We start from the raw sequence: 13,910 nt of genomic DNA on the forward strand, positions 1-13,910 counted from the left end.
ACCCACGCCTCCTCTGGGAGACCCCTGGGACAGATACGACCCATGAGAGGGCCACGCCCGGGGGCGAACCATGTCAGTAGTACGAGAGCAAGGTAGATACACTCTCAAGGCGAGTGACTAGAGGCTGGGGGGCATGAGTTGGCACCCAGAAAGTCACCCCTCGCGCCAGATGCACTTCGAGGAAGGAGGACTTACACGATGGAATATCCCTAAGTTGGGTTACGACGCTGTAAGGCCCTCCACATAGACTAGCGATCAAGCCAGAAGGACACATGGCAGTAAGCACTGAAACATCAAGATGTATAAGTTTCTCTGAAAGTTTACAAAGGTACGTTTTTACTCAGTTTACGTTTTGAACGCTTTAAAGCACTTGAAACGCCTTAAATGCTTTAAACGCTTTAAATGTTTTAAACGCTTTCAATGCGCTTTAAGACTCTTTAAATGCTTTAAGCGTTTAAAAAGGGGCTTTAGACGTTTGAGAAAGGGATCAGACTCAGTTTTTCACACACACTCTAGTTGCTTTCTCACGGACCCACTGTACGCACAGGCAATTAGAGAGAAATTAGTTACTCAATCATACGACCACCTTCAGAGCATCCATTCACGGTGCTCCGATACAGAGGTGTGTTCTTTTGATGTTTCTCGCTTGCTGACTTGATCGTCGGAGTGCAAACGGCCGCGAGGGCGCCCCTTTGTTCACTTCTTTTCAGGTGCTCACGGCGGAGGAAGGCGGAGATCCGAGTTAAAGACGAAGGTGCCCTAGCTCGCGAGTAGAAGCCACGCACGAAGACGTTCCCAGTCAACCGGCGGGAACAAAGACTAATCAAATTTTAATGAAATATTTAAAGGAAAAACATTAAAAAATTAGAGATTAAAAATAGTAAACCTTCATTTTTCAAGTTTTTCACAATAGTCACCTTCCTACCTGTTCCTGCCGGTTGACTCGATTATCTTCGCGTGCCTACGATGATCACACGCCAAATTATCCCTACTTTCGTTCGTGCCTTCTTCGATCAAACACCTGAAATCACAGAGACAAAGGGCGCCCTAGAGGTTGTTTGCACTCTGACGGTCAAGTTAGTGTAGGGCTAGGAAACACCAAAGGTAAGTTGTAAAAAGCTATGTGTGTATCTGTGTGTTAGCGTATAGCTGCGTAAAACTGTGCGTATCAAAATCGCGTACCTTATTAGGTTTTGATCCTGTCGCCAACTCAAGCGTGGAGGGATTGCTTTGTCGCTTCCTTACCCCGCCTATGCAACTGTGCTATCCGCAAGAATGCTCTTAGAACCTTCTCCGGGAACTTCAAACGCAACCTGCAAAACACACAGACGGCGCCTCTAGCGGCCGTTTGCACTCCGACGCTCAAGTTAGGTCACAGAACCACCAACAAAAAATCTCACTGAATCTCTCTCTCTGATTCTCTTTTTTCTCTCTCTCTGTGTCTGTGCCTAACAGAATTCTGTTACGCTATCCTCTGCGTGTGTCAGAATTCTGTTACGCTATTGTGCGAAAACGTACCCCAATGAGTAAAAACGTGGGTGTGTGTACCTTTCACGACGCGGGGTGCACTTTTATCTTGGTCGCGCCTCTCTCAGATGGTGACACGTGGAGGCATGCAACTCACATCTAACCGTACACGTGCCACTACCTGAAGGGCTCTAGCGCATCTCTTTGTGCGCCTAAGTTATTCCATTGCGGAGTAACTTAGCGCGTTTCTTCCATCTGGGTGAATCGCACACTCCCAGGAGAACGCCAGGTGTGGCTGGACTAGGCACACTCACCAAGCATTGCTCTCTGCATAAACGATTTCCCCTTCACGATGTCATGCACGTAATGGGTTAAGAAAGTCACCAATCACTGACCGGTTTACTAACTCCCTCAGGCCACTCTCATGCACGATTCTACCGGCGAGCAGCTCCTCTTTCTCTGAGATATGATCATGCGAGGTCCATGCGTAACGCTCTCGCTGGGAATCTCAGTCCCAGTTTAACTGCGTGTAACACGAAACCCCGATGACCATGCACCCGATGACTGATCGGTGCTCTATTGCTTCTCGCGTTCTCCCCCCAGGTGTTTATCTTGGAATTGATCTGTCGGTGGCCACTCGGTTACTGACCACCGATCACCGTTCTTGGTGATCTCCTCCCTGATTTCTCTGCCACCTGATCCACGTGTCACCCTACGAGTGGTCCACGTGGTTATCTGTTGCTGACGTCGTCGACTACCGATGACCGACCGGATCAGGTTTGATACTACCCTTTATATACTCTAGGGTTTCCTCTGTTTCCACTAAACTTAATTAGGTTTACTGAGGGTGTGCCTTAGCATCGTTATCACCCACTCTTAGGGCAATCTAGCGCATAAGGCTCCCTTATTGGAGTGCAACCTCTGACGGGATGACCACTTGGGTACCAACTTGTGCACCTAATCTCTGGGCCATCCATCCTGGGAATGCCCTAGCTGTTCACGTGCCATGCATGCAGCTCGCCCCTGGAACGTGACCCTCATAGATCGTATCTCTTCCAGTGGCTCTTTACTCGTGTTACGCCTGAACGCGTTATCCACACCACACGCATGGACCCCTCGTGATCTAGGCTTCTCCCTAACTGGTAACTGGTGTGTGGTCTGGGGTCCACCTCTCGTGGCCCAGCTCTCATGTTCGAGTCACCGATGTCCGATCTCTCATCGCCCACATCCTGGTGATCAGTCTCTGACCACTCTTCGGCACCTTGGCCCACGTGCCTCGCGAGACACTGGCCCACGCCGCTCGTGGGACCCAACTTACGTGGCCCCATCATTACTAGCGGTCAACTACGCCCGAGGACTGGTCAGTACACAAGCCCCCCAGTCTCGAGCTGTAACTTGTTCAGCGAAGAGACTAAGTCCTCTCCCCAGGCGACCTACGTGGCTCTACGTGATAGGACGTGAACAGTGCACCAAAGTGACGCTTCTCTGTGCCCATTCTAATCTACGCACACGTGTCTTGATCAACGACCAGGACTTAACGCCGCTTGTGCTTCTTAGTTTACGTTAAGTTTTCGAAAACACGCGCTTTCAATCACTGTTCCATTATTCTCATAAATACCTTGCACGCTTCATCTTCTTCTTCTCCAAACGCTCTCACCTCCCTCTTGCGAAAAACCAGAGCTTTCAACTCTCACCAACAAAAGGTATGATTTTTACCCATTGACCGTCCTCGTTCTTTGATTCCACACTTTGATAACTGCCTGGGCCTGTTTAAATTCCTTGCATTTTATGCTTTCTCTGCTTTTTCCACGTTCCTCTGTTTTTCTTGGTTTTCCTCGAGTGTGTGGTTTTTCTGGTTTTTTGCTGGGCTACGCCATTATCCTCTTTTAAAACTTTGTTTTCTCCTTTCTTTTTCTTATTTTTTAGCTTTCTCCGAGATAGCTCGAACGAAAACAACATCCAACCCTCGTCCCAAAGTAGACTATAGAGCCTTCTACCCCTGGGCCTCTGAGAACCTCTTCGTTGAGACATCTGCTCTCACCTCCAGTAAGGATGTGATGAAACATAGGGAGGATGAGGTCGCTTATATGCTTCGTGTGTTTGAGCAGGAGTGCGATGCGTATGTATCCGTCCAACCCTGCGTTGTGGGTGAACCCGTGTGCGCTGATGAACGCGCAAACGATGGGAAACCCTTCTTCTTTCTTTACGCCACCATCTTCAAGCGGATCAAGCTTCGTTTTTCACTCACGGGGTTTGAGCGGGCTCTACTGACGGAGATTAACGTGGCCCCTGCACAACTGCATCCCAACTGCTTGGCCTTCATGACGGCATTTGCGATCCTCTACAACCACTTCGGGCACACCCCCTCTGTGGACATCTTCCTCTATTTTATTGAGGCAAAGAGTCTAGGGAAAAAGCTTCGGGTAAGCTTTAACGGGGTGGCAGGGAGAGTTCTCCTCACCTTGTTTCAGCAATCGTATAAGGGTTTCAAAGGGAAGTTCTTCAGGGTATGTTGTACCGACTACAACCGCACCCTTCTGGATGGATTCCCACTCTACTGGGTGAAGAAACTAGAGTTCAAGAAGCCGAGGACTCTTGAGGAACTGACTCCTCATGATCACGAGCTCTGCCAAGTCCTCGCAAGCCTGGGGACGGTGTTCAACACTGCCCAATTGATCAAGCACGAGTTCAGCCCTTCTGATCTCAAGGGCTATATCGCTACCCGCTCACCTCCTTCTCACTTTGCTGTATAAACTTATGCTTGCATACTCTGACCCTCCATGCTTATATGTTTACTCGTGCATCCTATACTGCTTTGCTGACCCCTTCCATTCTGACCTTCCATGCTTATATGTTTACTTGTGCATCCTATACTACTTTGTTGACCCTGTACCGTCCCGTATCCGGGCGTTGACTAAGTCAAGGTCAAAGTCAACTGCTGAAGAGTCAAAGTCAACGCAAGGCGTCGCCGAGGTGGAGAAATGCCAAGAGGAGGCGTCGCCTAGTGAAGGCGTCGCCCCACCAGGGCGTCCCCAGTTCAAACAGCCAAGCAGAAGCGTTGCCAAGGCAAGGCGTCGCCTAGGTGAAGGCGTCGCCCAATCAGGGCGTCGCTAGATCAAATAGTGCTAAAGTAAGGCAATCACGGTGTGGTCCCCCGATACCCATGGGTGGGAAAGACCATGGAGGGAGCGACGCTGTGGGAAGGCCTCAGGTCCCAATAGCACGGGGCAGCGATAAAGAGAAAGAAAAGGTGGCTTCAAGGCCATAGTAATAGTACTAGTGAAGGGCAGCCTGACTCGTGAAATGCTTCTGCCGCCCAGAGACGCCCGTAGGGCAGATACGACTTAAGAGGAAAGTCACGCCCAGGGCAACCGGGTGCAGAGTACAAAAGGAAGGCAGATACGCTCTCAAAGTAAGTGACTAGATACTTGGGGGCATGAGTTGGCACCCAAAAAGTCACCACTAGCGCAGTAGCACTCTCAGCAGGAGGACTCACACGTAGAAACGTCCCCAGATGGGCAGAAGCATCCCCGGATGGGGCCATGGCGTCGTGAGGCCCTCCACGTGTACGACAGCCATGCCAGAATAGAAACACCCTTTAGTCAGGTGCCAGGTAATTAAAGGTTATTCAATACAGTTTCCCTTTCGAGCATTCAGGTACTATAATGGCTCCCGAGCGTTTCAACGTCTTAAATGCGCTACGTTTTCTAATTAAGCGCTTTAATGAGTGCGTTACGTTTGTGATTAAAAGCGCTTTAAGGCGCTTTAAATGCTTGGGTAGTTTAAATAGCGCAGAGAATGTTGGAAAAAGGGTTGGAACTTTTGGGCAAATTTACCAGAGAACTCTCTAGTTGCTTGCTCGTGCTTCAAGGTTACGTACAAGTGACTGGGAAATATTTTTGCCTGAAAGAGACAACACACACATATACACAGTTCTTTTACCACCTTCAGAGTGCCATACGCGGTGCTCAGACACGTAGGTGGACAGTTTTTGGTGTTTCTTGCTGGCTGACTTGAGCGTCGGAGTGCACACGGCCGCTAGAGCGCCTCTTTGTCCTCTTTTTTGCAGGAATTCACAGGCAACCAGTGGGAAGGAGTCCCTAGCTGACGGTTGAGGTCGCGCACGAAGACGTCCTGGTCAACCGGACGGAATAGACCCCTTGCATTCTGACCTTGGTGCAGGCATGGTGCTAAACGAAGAGAAGAGGGCTAGGTTGGTTGATGCCCTAGTTCGCCGCCAAGGGGCAACGAGTGGTGTTGGGGCATCAATCCCTTCTGCTCCTATCCTGCGATCCCCCTCGCCACCGCCCAAGCCTCGCCCCTACCAACCCCTCTCGAGAAAGATATCGGGGAAGGCATCGTCTTCAAGAGGTGAAGGGTTACTGCTGCGGTGACCTCGCACTCATCCACCGAAGCCCCTCCTTCATCGTACCGGGATCAACCCCCTAGTGCTTCCTGATGGAGGAGGGCCAAGCACACCTCACCATGGAAGCCAAGACCCAAGGCTAGACCGTGCTAAGCGTCTAGACTCAAGAAGGGAGCGTCTAGGACATGATGAGGGAAGGCTACACATGGAGCGTCTAGGAGGAGGCCTAGACCGTCTAGGCCCTATTACAAGTTCAATGGCTAAGCACATTCACGCCCAAACTGATGCAGCCACGGATGGAAGAGAGAAGACCTTATACATGTTACATGGAGGCCCATGAGGGGTGGCTTAGTAATTAGGGTAGTGTTAGAAAGCACAAAGTTGTCTCATATGTGATTTACCCTAGACTTGTGCACATTCTAGAACCTTAGCACACATGACCGGCCATGTGCCATGTGCCTTGTCATTTGCATTTCATTTTGCTCCCATTTCATGTGTAATTAGCTTAGCTTTCACGGCCCATTAGCCTATAAAAGGGAAGGCCATCTCTTGTATTTTTCAAGATTATTGTGAGTAAAGTTATGCTGCCAACATTGTGCCAACCTTTGCTTCTACCTTTCTAGGCTCTAATCTTCATCTTCCTCACTTACCATAGGGCTGGCCGAACCTCCCTACTTCCATACATATCATGCACCTTCAAGATCACCATAGCTCCTAGGAGGATCTTGCACATACACATCCATGGCTTCCGCACCATTTTTCACATGATTCTAAGAAGAGCTTCATGAATTTGCCATCATTTGGTATCAGAGCCTAAGCCCTTATGCTGTACCTGTCTTCTTGTTGGTGCCCAAAAAGGATGGAAAATGGCACATGTGTTGTGATTGTCGAGCAATCAACAACATCACCATCAAGTATAGGCATCCAATCCCAAGGCTTGATGAATTACATGGGTCAACAATATTCTCCAAAATTGACCTTAAAAGTGGATATCACCAAATTCGAATAAAAGAGGATGATGAGTGGAAAACCGCTTTTAAGACTAAATTTGGATTATATGAATGGTTGGTGATGCCCTTTGGGTTCACTAATGCCCCAAGTACATTCATGAGGCTTATGAATCACACCTTGAGAGATTGCATAGGTAAATATGTAGTAGTTTATTTTGATGATATCCTAGTGTATAGTAAAACCCTAGAAGACCATCTAAGTCACCTTAGGGAAGTTCTTCTAGTGCTTAGGAAAAATAGCCTTTTTGCCAATAGGGATAAGTGTACCTTTTGTGTAGATAGTGTAGTTTTCTTAGGTTTTATTGTCAACAAAAGGGGGGTGCATGTAGACCCCGAGAAAATCAAAGCCATCCGAGAGTGGCCCACTCCACAAAATGTAAGTGATGTAAGGAGTTTTCATGGGTTAGCTAGCTTCTATAGAAGGTTTGTGCCTAATTTTTCTAGTCTAGCTTCTCCTTTGAATGAACTTGTTAAAAAAGATGTTGCATTTTGTTGGAATGAAAAGCATGAGCAAGCCTTCCAAAGGCTAAAAGCTCAACTCACCAATGCACCAATTCTATCTCTTCCAAATTTTTCCAAAACTTTTGAGATAGAATGTGATCCATCGGGGGTAGGCATAGGTGCGGTATTGTTGCAAGGTGGACACCACATTGCATATTTTAGTGAAAAACTCCATGGTGCCACCCTCAACTATCCCACCTATGACAAAGAGCTCCATGCACTTGTGCGAGCCCTAAAGACTTGGGAACACTATCTTGTGTCCAAAGAATTTGTCATCCACAGTGATCACGAGTCTTTAAAATATTTAAAGGCCAACACAAGATCAACAAACGACATGCTAAATGGATGGAATTTCTTGAACAATTTCCTTATGTAATCTGATCCTGCGTGTTGACCGGGACGCAAGAGCCTTGCCTCGTCAAATCTGGATCGACTTTGCGCCGTGTTAGCTTCCGTCCTTCGCCTTGATTCACCTCAAGAACCTGCAAAAGACAGAACGGCGCCGCTGCGGCCGATCACGCTCCGACGCCCAAGTCAGCGACTGAACCACCAAAATACTAAGAGAAACTAAGAACTTCAGGAACCGTGCAAAATTCTCTCTCAGCGTACTCAAGTTCTCGCAAGCGTAAAGAAGTATTCTAAAACGCGCGTACCTCAGAAGTTCGTTAGGATTCCTTATATACCTGTGCATTTTCTCTCTCCTGACAGTTACACATCTAGACACGTGGCTCGTATCCAACTGTACACGTGTCACCATCTGGAGCATCCTTGACTTGGGCGTCACCTCTTACTCTTCAGGCTTTCGGCTAAGTTACTTATGCAGGAAGCAACTCAGCATATAACTGCCTTGGAGCATGATCTCTTATGCGTGGCGAGTACGGGTGTCATCATACACACCTTCCCTGTGGTCTCGCCCGCCACCATCATGATCTACTTCACTTGCTTCATCGTACATGCCCGGGTAAGTCGTTCCCCGACCTCAACCTCTGGCTAGCTAGGGAATGACCATCTGACGACTTCATCCTCTCCTTCGAAAGCCTGGAACAAGCTTTCCTGATCCTTCGGCGATATCTGATCACTTGGTCGTCTGGGTTCGCATCCGGCGACTACATCACAAACCTGGTGACCGCCGGTTTAGGTATGCTAGAGATCGGAGCACGCCAACTTAATGACTGGCGACTACACGAGCCCCCCGACTTCCTTCCCTTCTGCCAGCCAGGTGTCCCGTTCAACACGCCTATATTATAGCTTGCTGCCACGTCATCACTTCCGACTACCTGGGCGGTACATAATCAAATACAAGAAAGGAAGCACCAATGTTGTGGTCGATGCTCTTTCAAGGCGGCATACACTCTTTTCAAAATTGGGTGCCCAAATTCTTGGATTTGATCACATAAGAGAGCTTTATCAAGAAGATCAAGAACTCTCATCCATCTATGCCCAATGTCAACATAGAGCGCAAGGAGGTTACTATGTGTCTGAGGGATATCTTTTTAAAGAGGGAAAACTTTGCATTCCCCAAGGCACACATAGGAAACTCCTTGTCAAGGAATCACATGAGGGGGGACTCATGGGCCATTTTGGGGTTGACAACACCTTAGACCTTTTAAAAGCAAAATTTTGTTGGCCACACATGAGGAAAGATGTCCAAAAACATTGTTCTAGATGCATATCATGTTTAAAAGCAAAGTCTAGAACAATGCCTCATGGACTCTACACCCCTTTGCCGATTGCAAATGCTCCTTGGGAAGACATTAGCATGGATTTCATTTTAGGACTTCCTAAGACTGCAAGAGGCCATGACTCTATTTTTGTGGTAGTGGACCATTTTAGCAAAATGTCCCATTTTATTCCTTGCCACAAGATAGATGATGCTCAAAATATTTCTAGACTCTTCTTTAGAGAAGTGGTGAGACTTCATGGTCTCCCTAGAAGTATAGTATCCGATAGAGATCCCAAGTTTATAAGCCATTTTTGGAAAACTCTTTGGGGAAAACTTGGAACAAGACTACAATTTTCAACATCTTGTCATCCTCAAATGGATGGCCAAACCTGATGGAGATCAAGCTCAAGTGGACATGGAGGCCAATCAACAAGATCAAGAAGAGGTAGAGGCGCAAATGGAGGATGCCCATGGAGGTCAAAGCCCACCTCAAAGGCTTACAAGAAGCATGTTCAAAGCTTTAGGAGCTAGGGGACAATTATTTTCTCGTTTTGTAATTTCTTTGGTTGAAGGTGCTTAGAGGGAAACATTAGAAACCTCTATTGTTATAACATCTTTTAGGCTTTAGTTAGGAGCTTTAGGAGGGGGGGGGTGCGTTAGTAGATAGGTGTAGGAGTAGAATAGGAGGTGCCAAAGTGAAGGAAGAGGTCATACCTTCCTCATACTTTGTATTTGGCGCCGGTTCTAGAAACTTTTTAGGAGGGAATTTTGAATTTGTGTAGCTTGCATTTCAGCACCTTAGGCTATAAATAGAGGTGCTCCCTTTGTAAAATTGAGATTGGAATTGAGAGTAAAGAAACTATACTCAAATTTTGAGTGAGCATTGGAGAGCTTTTGAGCCTTCTTCTCTAGTCTTATCTTGATGGATCCATGGTGTCCTCAAGTGGCGGCAACACACTAATCTTGGAGCAGCCATACTCCAAGTGGCGTGATCAATTACCTTATCTTCCATCTCCATAAGTGTTCTCTTCTCTAGCTTTGTGCCTTATTTTCCTTGTCTAGTATGATTGTTCTTGCCTTTTTTGGTTCGGTCATTTCCATTTTCCAGCAAGCTTTTCTTCCTTTGTTTGATTTGGTTCGGTGTGTTTAATTTCCAGCACTTCTAATTTCAGTTTGCTTATCTTTTGTTCCATTCTTTTTGGTTCAATTTGATAATAATTGGAACTTCCATATGAGTTTTGGATTTGGTGCTAGTTTTGGTGAGTTCTTGACTTAGAACATTGATCCAATTCTAAGAAAAGTGCCTAACTATTGTCCAACTCAAGTTGATTCCTAATAAGATCAAGAATCTTTCTCTTCTATACTATTGGAATCACATCAAAACCGAAGGAGTCAATCGATCTCTTGGGACTATGCTTAGGGCTATCATAAAGGGCAACCATAAATCTTGGGATGAGTATCTTCCCCACATTGAGTTTGCTTACTGATCCTGCCTGTTGACCGGGACGCAAGAGCCTTGCCTCGTCAAGTCTGGATCGACTTTGCGCCGTGTTAGCTTCCGTCCTTCGCTTTGATTCACCTCAAGAACCTGCAAAAAGACAGAACGGCGCCGCTGCGGCCGATCACGCTCCGACGCCCAAGTCAGCGACTGAACCACCAAAATACTAAGAGAAAACTAAGAACTTCAGGAACCGTGCAAAATTCTCTCTCAGCGTACTCAAGTTCTCGCAAGCGTAAAGAAGTATTCTAAAACGCGCGTACCTCAGAAGTTCGTTAGAATCTCTTATATACCTGTGCACTTTCTCTCTCCTGAAAGTTACACATCTGGACACGTGGCTGCATCCAGTTGTACACGTGTCACCATCTGGAGCATCCTTGACTTGGGCGTCACCTTTTACTCTTCAGGCTTTATTCGACTAAGTTATCCACGCGAGGAGTAACTCGGTGTATAGCTGCCTTGGAGCGCGATCTCTTATGTGTGGCGAGTACGGGTGTCATCATACACACCTTCCCTGTGGTCTCGCCGACCGCCATCATGATCTACTTCACTTGCTTCATCGTGCATGTTCGGGTAAGCTGTTCCCTGACCTCAACCTCTGGCTAGCTAGGGAATGACTATCTGACGACTTTATCCTCTGCTTCGAAAGCTTGGAACAAGCTTCCCTGATCCTTCGGCGATGTCCTTCTTTCGGCGATCTCTAATCACTTGGTCGTCTGGGTTTGCATCTGGCGACTTCATCTCAAACCTGGTGACCGCCGGTTTAGGTAGCTAGAGATCGGAGCACGCCAACTTAATAACTGGCAACTACACGAGCCCCCCGACTTCCTTCCCTTCTGCCAGCCAGGTGCCCCGTTCAACACGCCTATATAATAGCTTGCTGCCACGTCATCACTTCCGACCACCTGGGCGGTACACAAGCCCCCCAGTCTTAAGCGAAGACTTGTCCAGCGAAAAGACTAAGAGGTCACGTCACTGCCGATCTGCGTGGCGCTGGCACAGAATTCCAAACGCTCGTACCCTCTGTTTCTCTGACGCTCCACCAAACACCTTTTTCCAATCGCTCGACACGTGGCTTCATCAACGGTCATCTTTAGCTGTCGTTTGCGCTTCCAAAAACGTTTGAAAAACCCTTAAACCCTTTCATTTTTACTGTTTCATCATCTCTCTGCCTTCTCAAAACGCTCTGAGTTTTCTCTGCAAACCCACAACGCTCTTCGACTCTCTCAATCCCCAACTCCCTTCAACGCTCATCTGATCATCGAAAGGTACCTCTTTTACTTCCTCTGTTGATATTGGCTGCATTTTAACCGATTCGCATCATCCATTATCTGTCTAGTGCATACGCTGTGGGTTGTTTTCCTCTTCTTCTTCCTTCTCGTAACTTAGGGCTTCGTCTTCCATCACATTCATCACAACGAACTCTCGTTCGTTCGTTCTTCATTCTGCGTCCACAATCGAGTCGATCTCTACAACCCTTATTCATCCTTTTTTCTTTTTCCTTTGCAGTTCCCGCGATGGCTCGTACAAAAACCACCGCGAATCCTCCTCCTTCATCACGAAACCCTCCATCCCAAGCGCATAACCTACGATGCGCATCTGGTGCTCCTTCTTCCCAGGCTGAGAGGCCTGCAACCTCTCGTCCCAACCTCGCTCAGGCAACTCCACTAGTCGCCGGAGGAGCCTCCATTCCCACACCAGATTACAAGAAACTCTACCCGTGGGCCACCCCAACTTTACTGAAGGAGACCTCTTCAGTGAACTCTGCGTTGGCGGTGCTACGGTTGAAGAAAGGGGACGAACCCAACCTCTCGTTCCACAAGGAGCATGACAACAAACTAACAGTGCTGCCTTGCCCTCTTGACGTGCCAATCTGCGCGGATGACAAGGGGAACAACGGCGAGTTGTTCTGTTTCGTTTACACTACCCTCTTCAAGAAGGTGAAACTCAGGCTTCCCTTCACCTGTTTCGAACGGGAACTATTAACCGAGCTCAACATCGCTGCTGCCCAGCTCCATCCCAACAGCTGGGCATTCGTGCGGGTATTTCAAATCATGTGCGCGCACTTGGGACTACCGGCCTCGGTAGACATTTTCCTTTTCTTGTTCGAGGCTAAGAATCCTGGAGACCGCCCCTGGGTGAGCTTAAACGGAATTGCTGGGAGATCGATCCTCTCTATCTTCCAGCAATCTTACAAAGATTGGAAGGGAAAGTTCGTCCAACTGCGCCAAAATGATCAAGACCCTTCGCTGCTCGATGGCTTTCCCTTGTACTGGGTAAACAAGGGAAATAAGGACTCCAAAGAAAGCTTCAGAAGGCCAAGAAGTCCTGACAACATGGGCGAGTTGGACAAGGATCTATGCCTCTTTTGGAAAAGTGTGGCAGCCGCTAACATCACCTTTCCCACCTCTGCAATAATCTCCTTCGAGTTCCTCGAGGGCCAACTCAAAGCTCACATAGGTTAGCACTTACCTCGACATTTAGGTTTTCGTCTTGTGCTGCATCTCTGTTATCTATTATTGGGCGTCCTGCTTGTTGCGCACTAGACCTGGTTTTTATTTCCTGCACCATTTGTTTGTATCATTCGCACCCGTACTCGTATATTTTACTTTTGCCTTCGCGCTTACTTGTATATTTTTGCACTGTGCAGATCTCATGTTGGGCAGAGGCAAATTGGCTGAACTGAGGGCGCTCGCCCGAACCCACAAATTGGCGTCGGGTTCTCAAACCGTGCCAAACTCGGTGGTGGAGATCGTCGCTGCCCAGGGCAGATCGGCCCCTCAAGGCCCAGCTCCTCCAGAGGCACTGCCCGCCCCTCAACGAAAGAAGCTCGTCTTAAAGAAACCAAAGAGGAAAACTCCTCAAGTGGTTCAAGAAGACGAGGATGAGGATGATGAGGCCACTGATGACGGCCTCATTACCAAAAGGAGAAGGGTGGCACCTTCCTCACCACCTGCTCTCCCAACACCAACACCGCCCTCTCCCCCAGCTCCAACACCGCCAGTCCAAGCAATACCCTTGGCAGCTGCACTTCTTGCGGTTGAAGGCAACGAGCCCAACTTCATGGAGAACCCTCCGAGCGCCTCCACGCCATTCGTATCTGCTGGAGAGGGTCCTCCTTCAACTGCCTCAATCGCTGAAGCTGCACCAGGTGGGGATGAAGGCGCTCACAACTCGCCAATACTCATTACTGAGTCCCCCACATCACCACCACGCTAGGAAGCCCAACCTCATCAACCAATTCAAGAGGGTGGCGGTGAGAGTCAGCACCAGTCTCCTTCAGCACCTCCACCGACAGCAGCTGCAAGCCTTTCCCCCGTGGTCAAAGAAATCTGGGGGCCCTTCACAGCTAAACTCAAAATGATGGTAGAGTTCCAACAAAAAACTGGTGCTTTCTCCCCTCAA

This window comes from Phaseolus vulgaris, chromosome 11, assembly GCF_051622355.1.
Source record: "Phaseolus vulgaris cultivar YP4 chromosome 11, ASM5162235v1, whole genome shotgun sequence".
NCBI classification, from domain to species: Eukaryota; Viridiplantae; Streptophyta; class Magnoliopsida; order Fabales; family Fabaceae; genus Phaseolus; species Phaseolus vulgaris.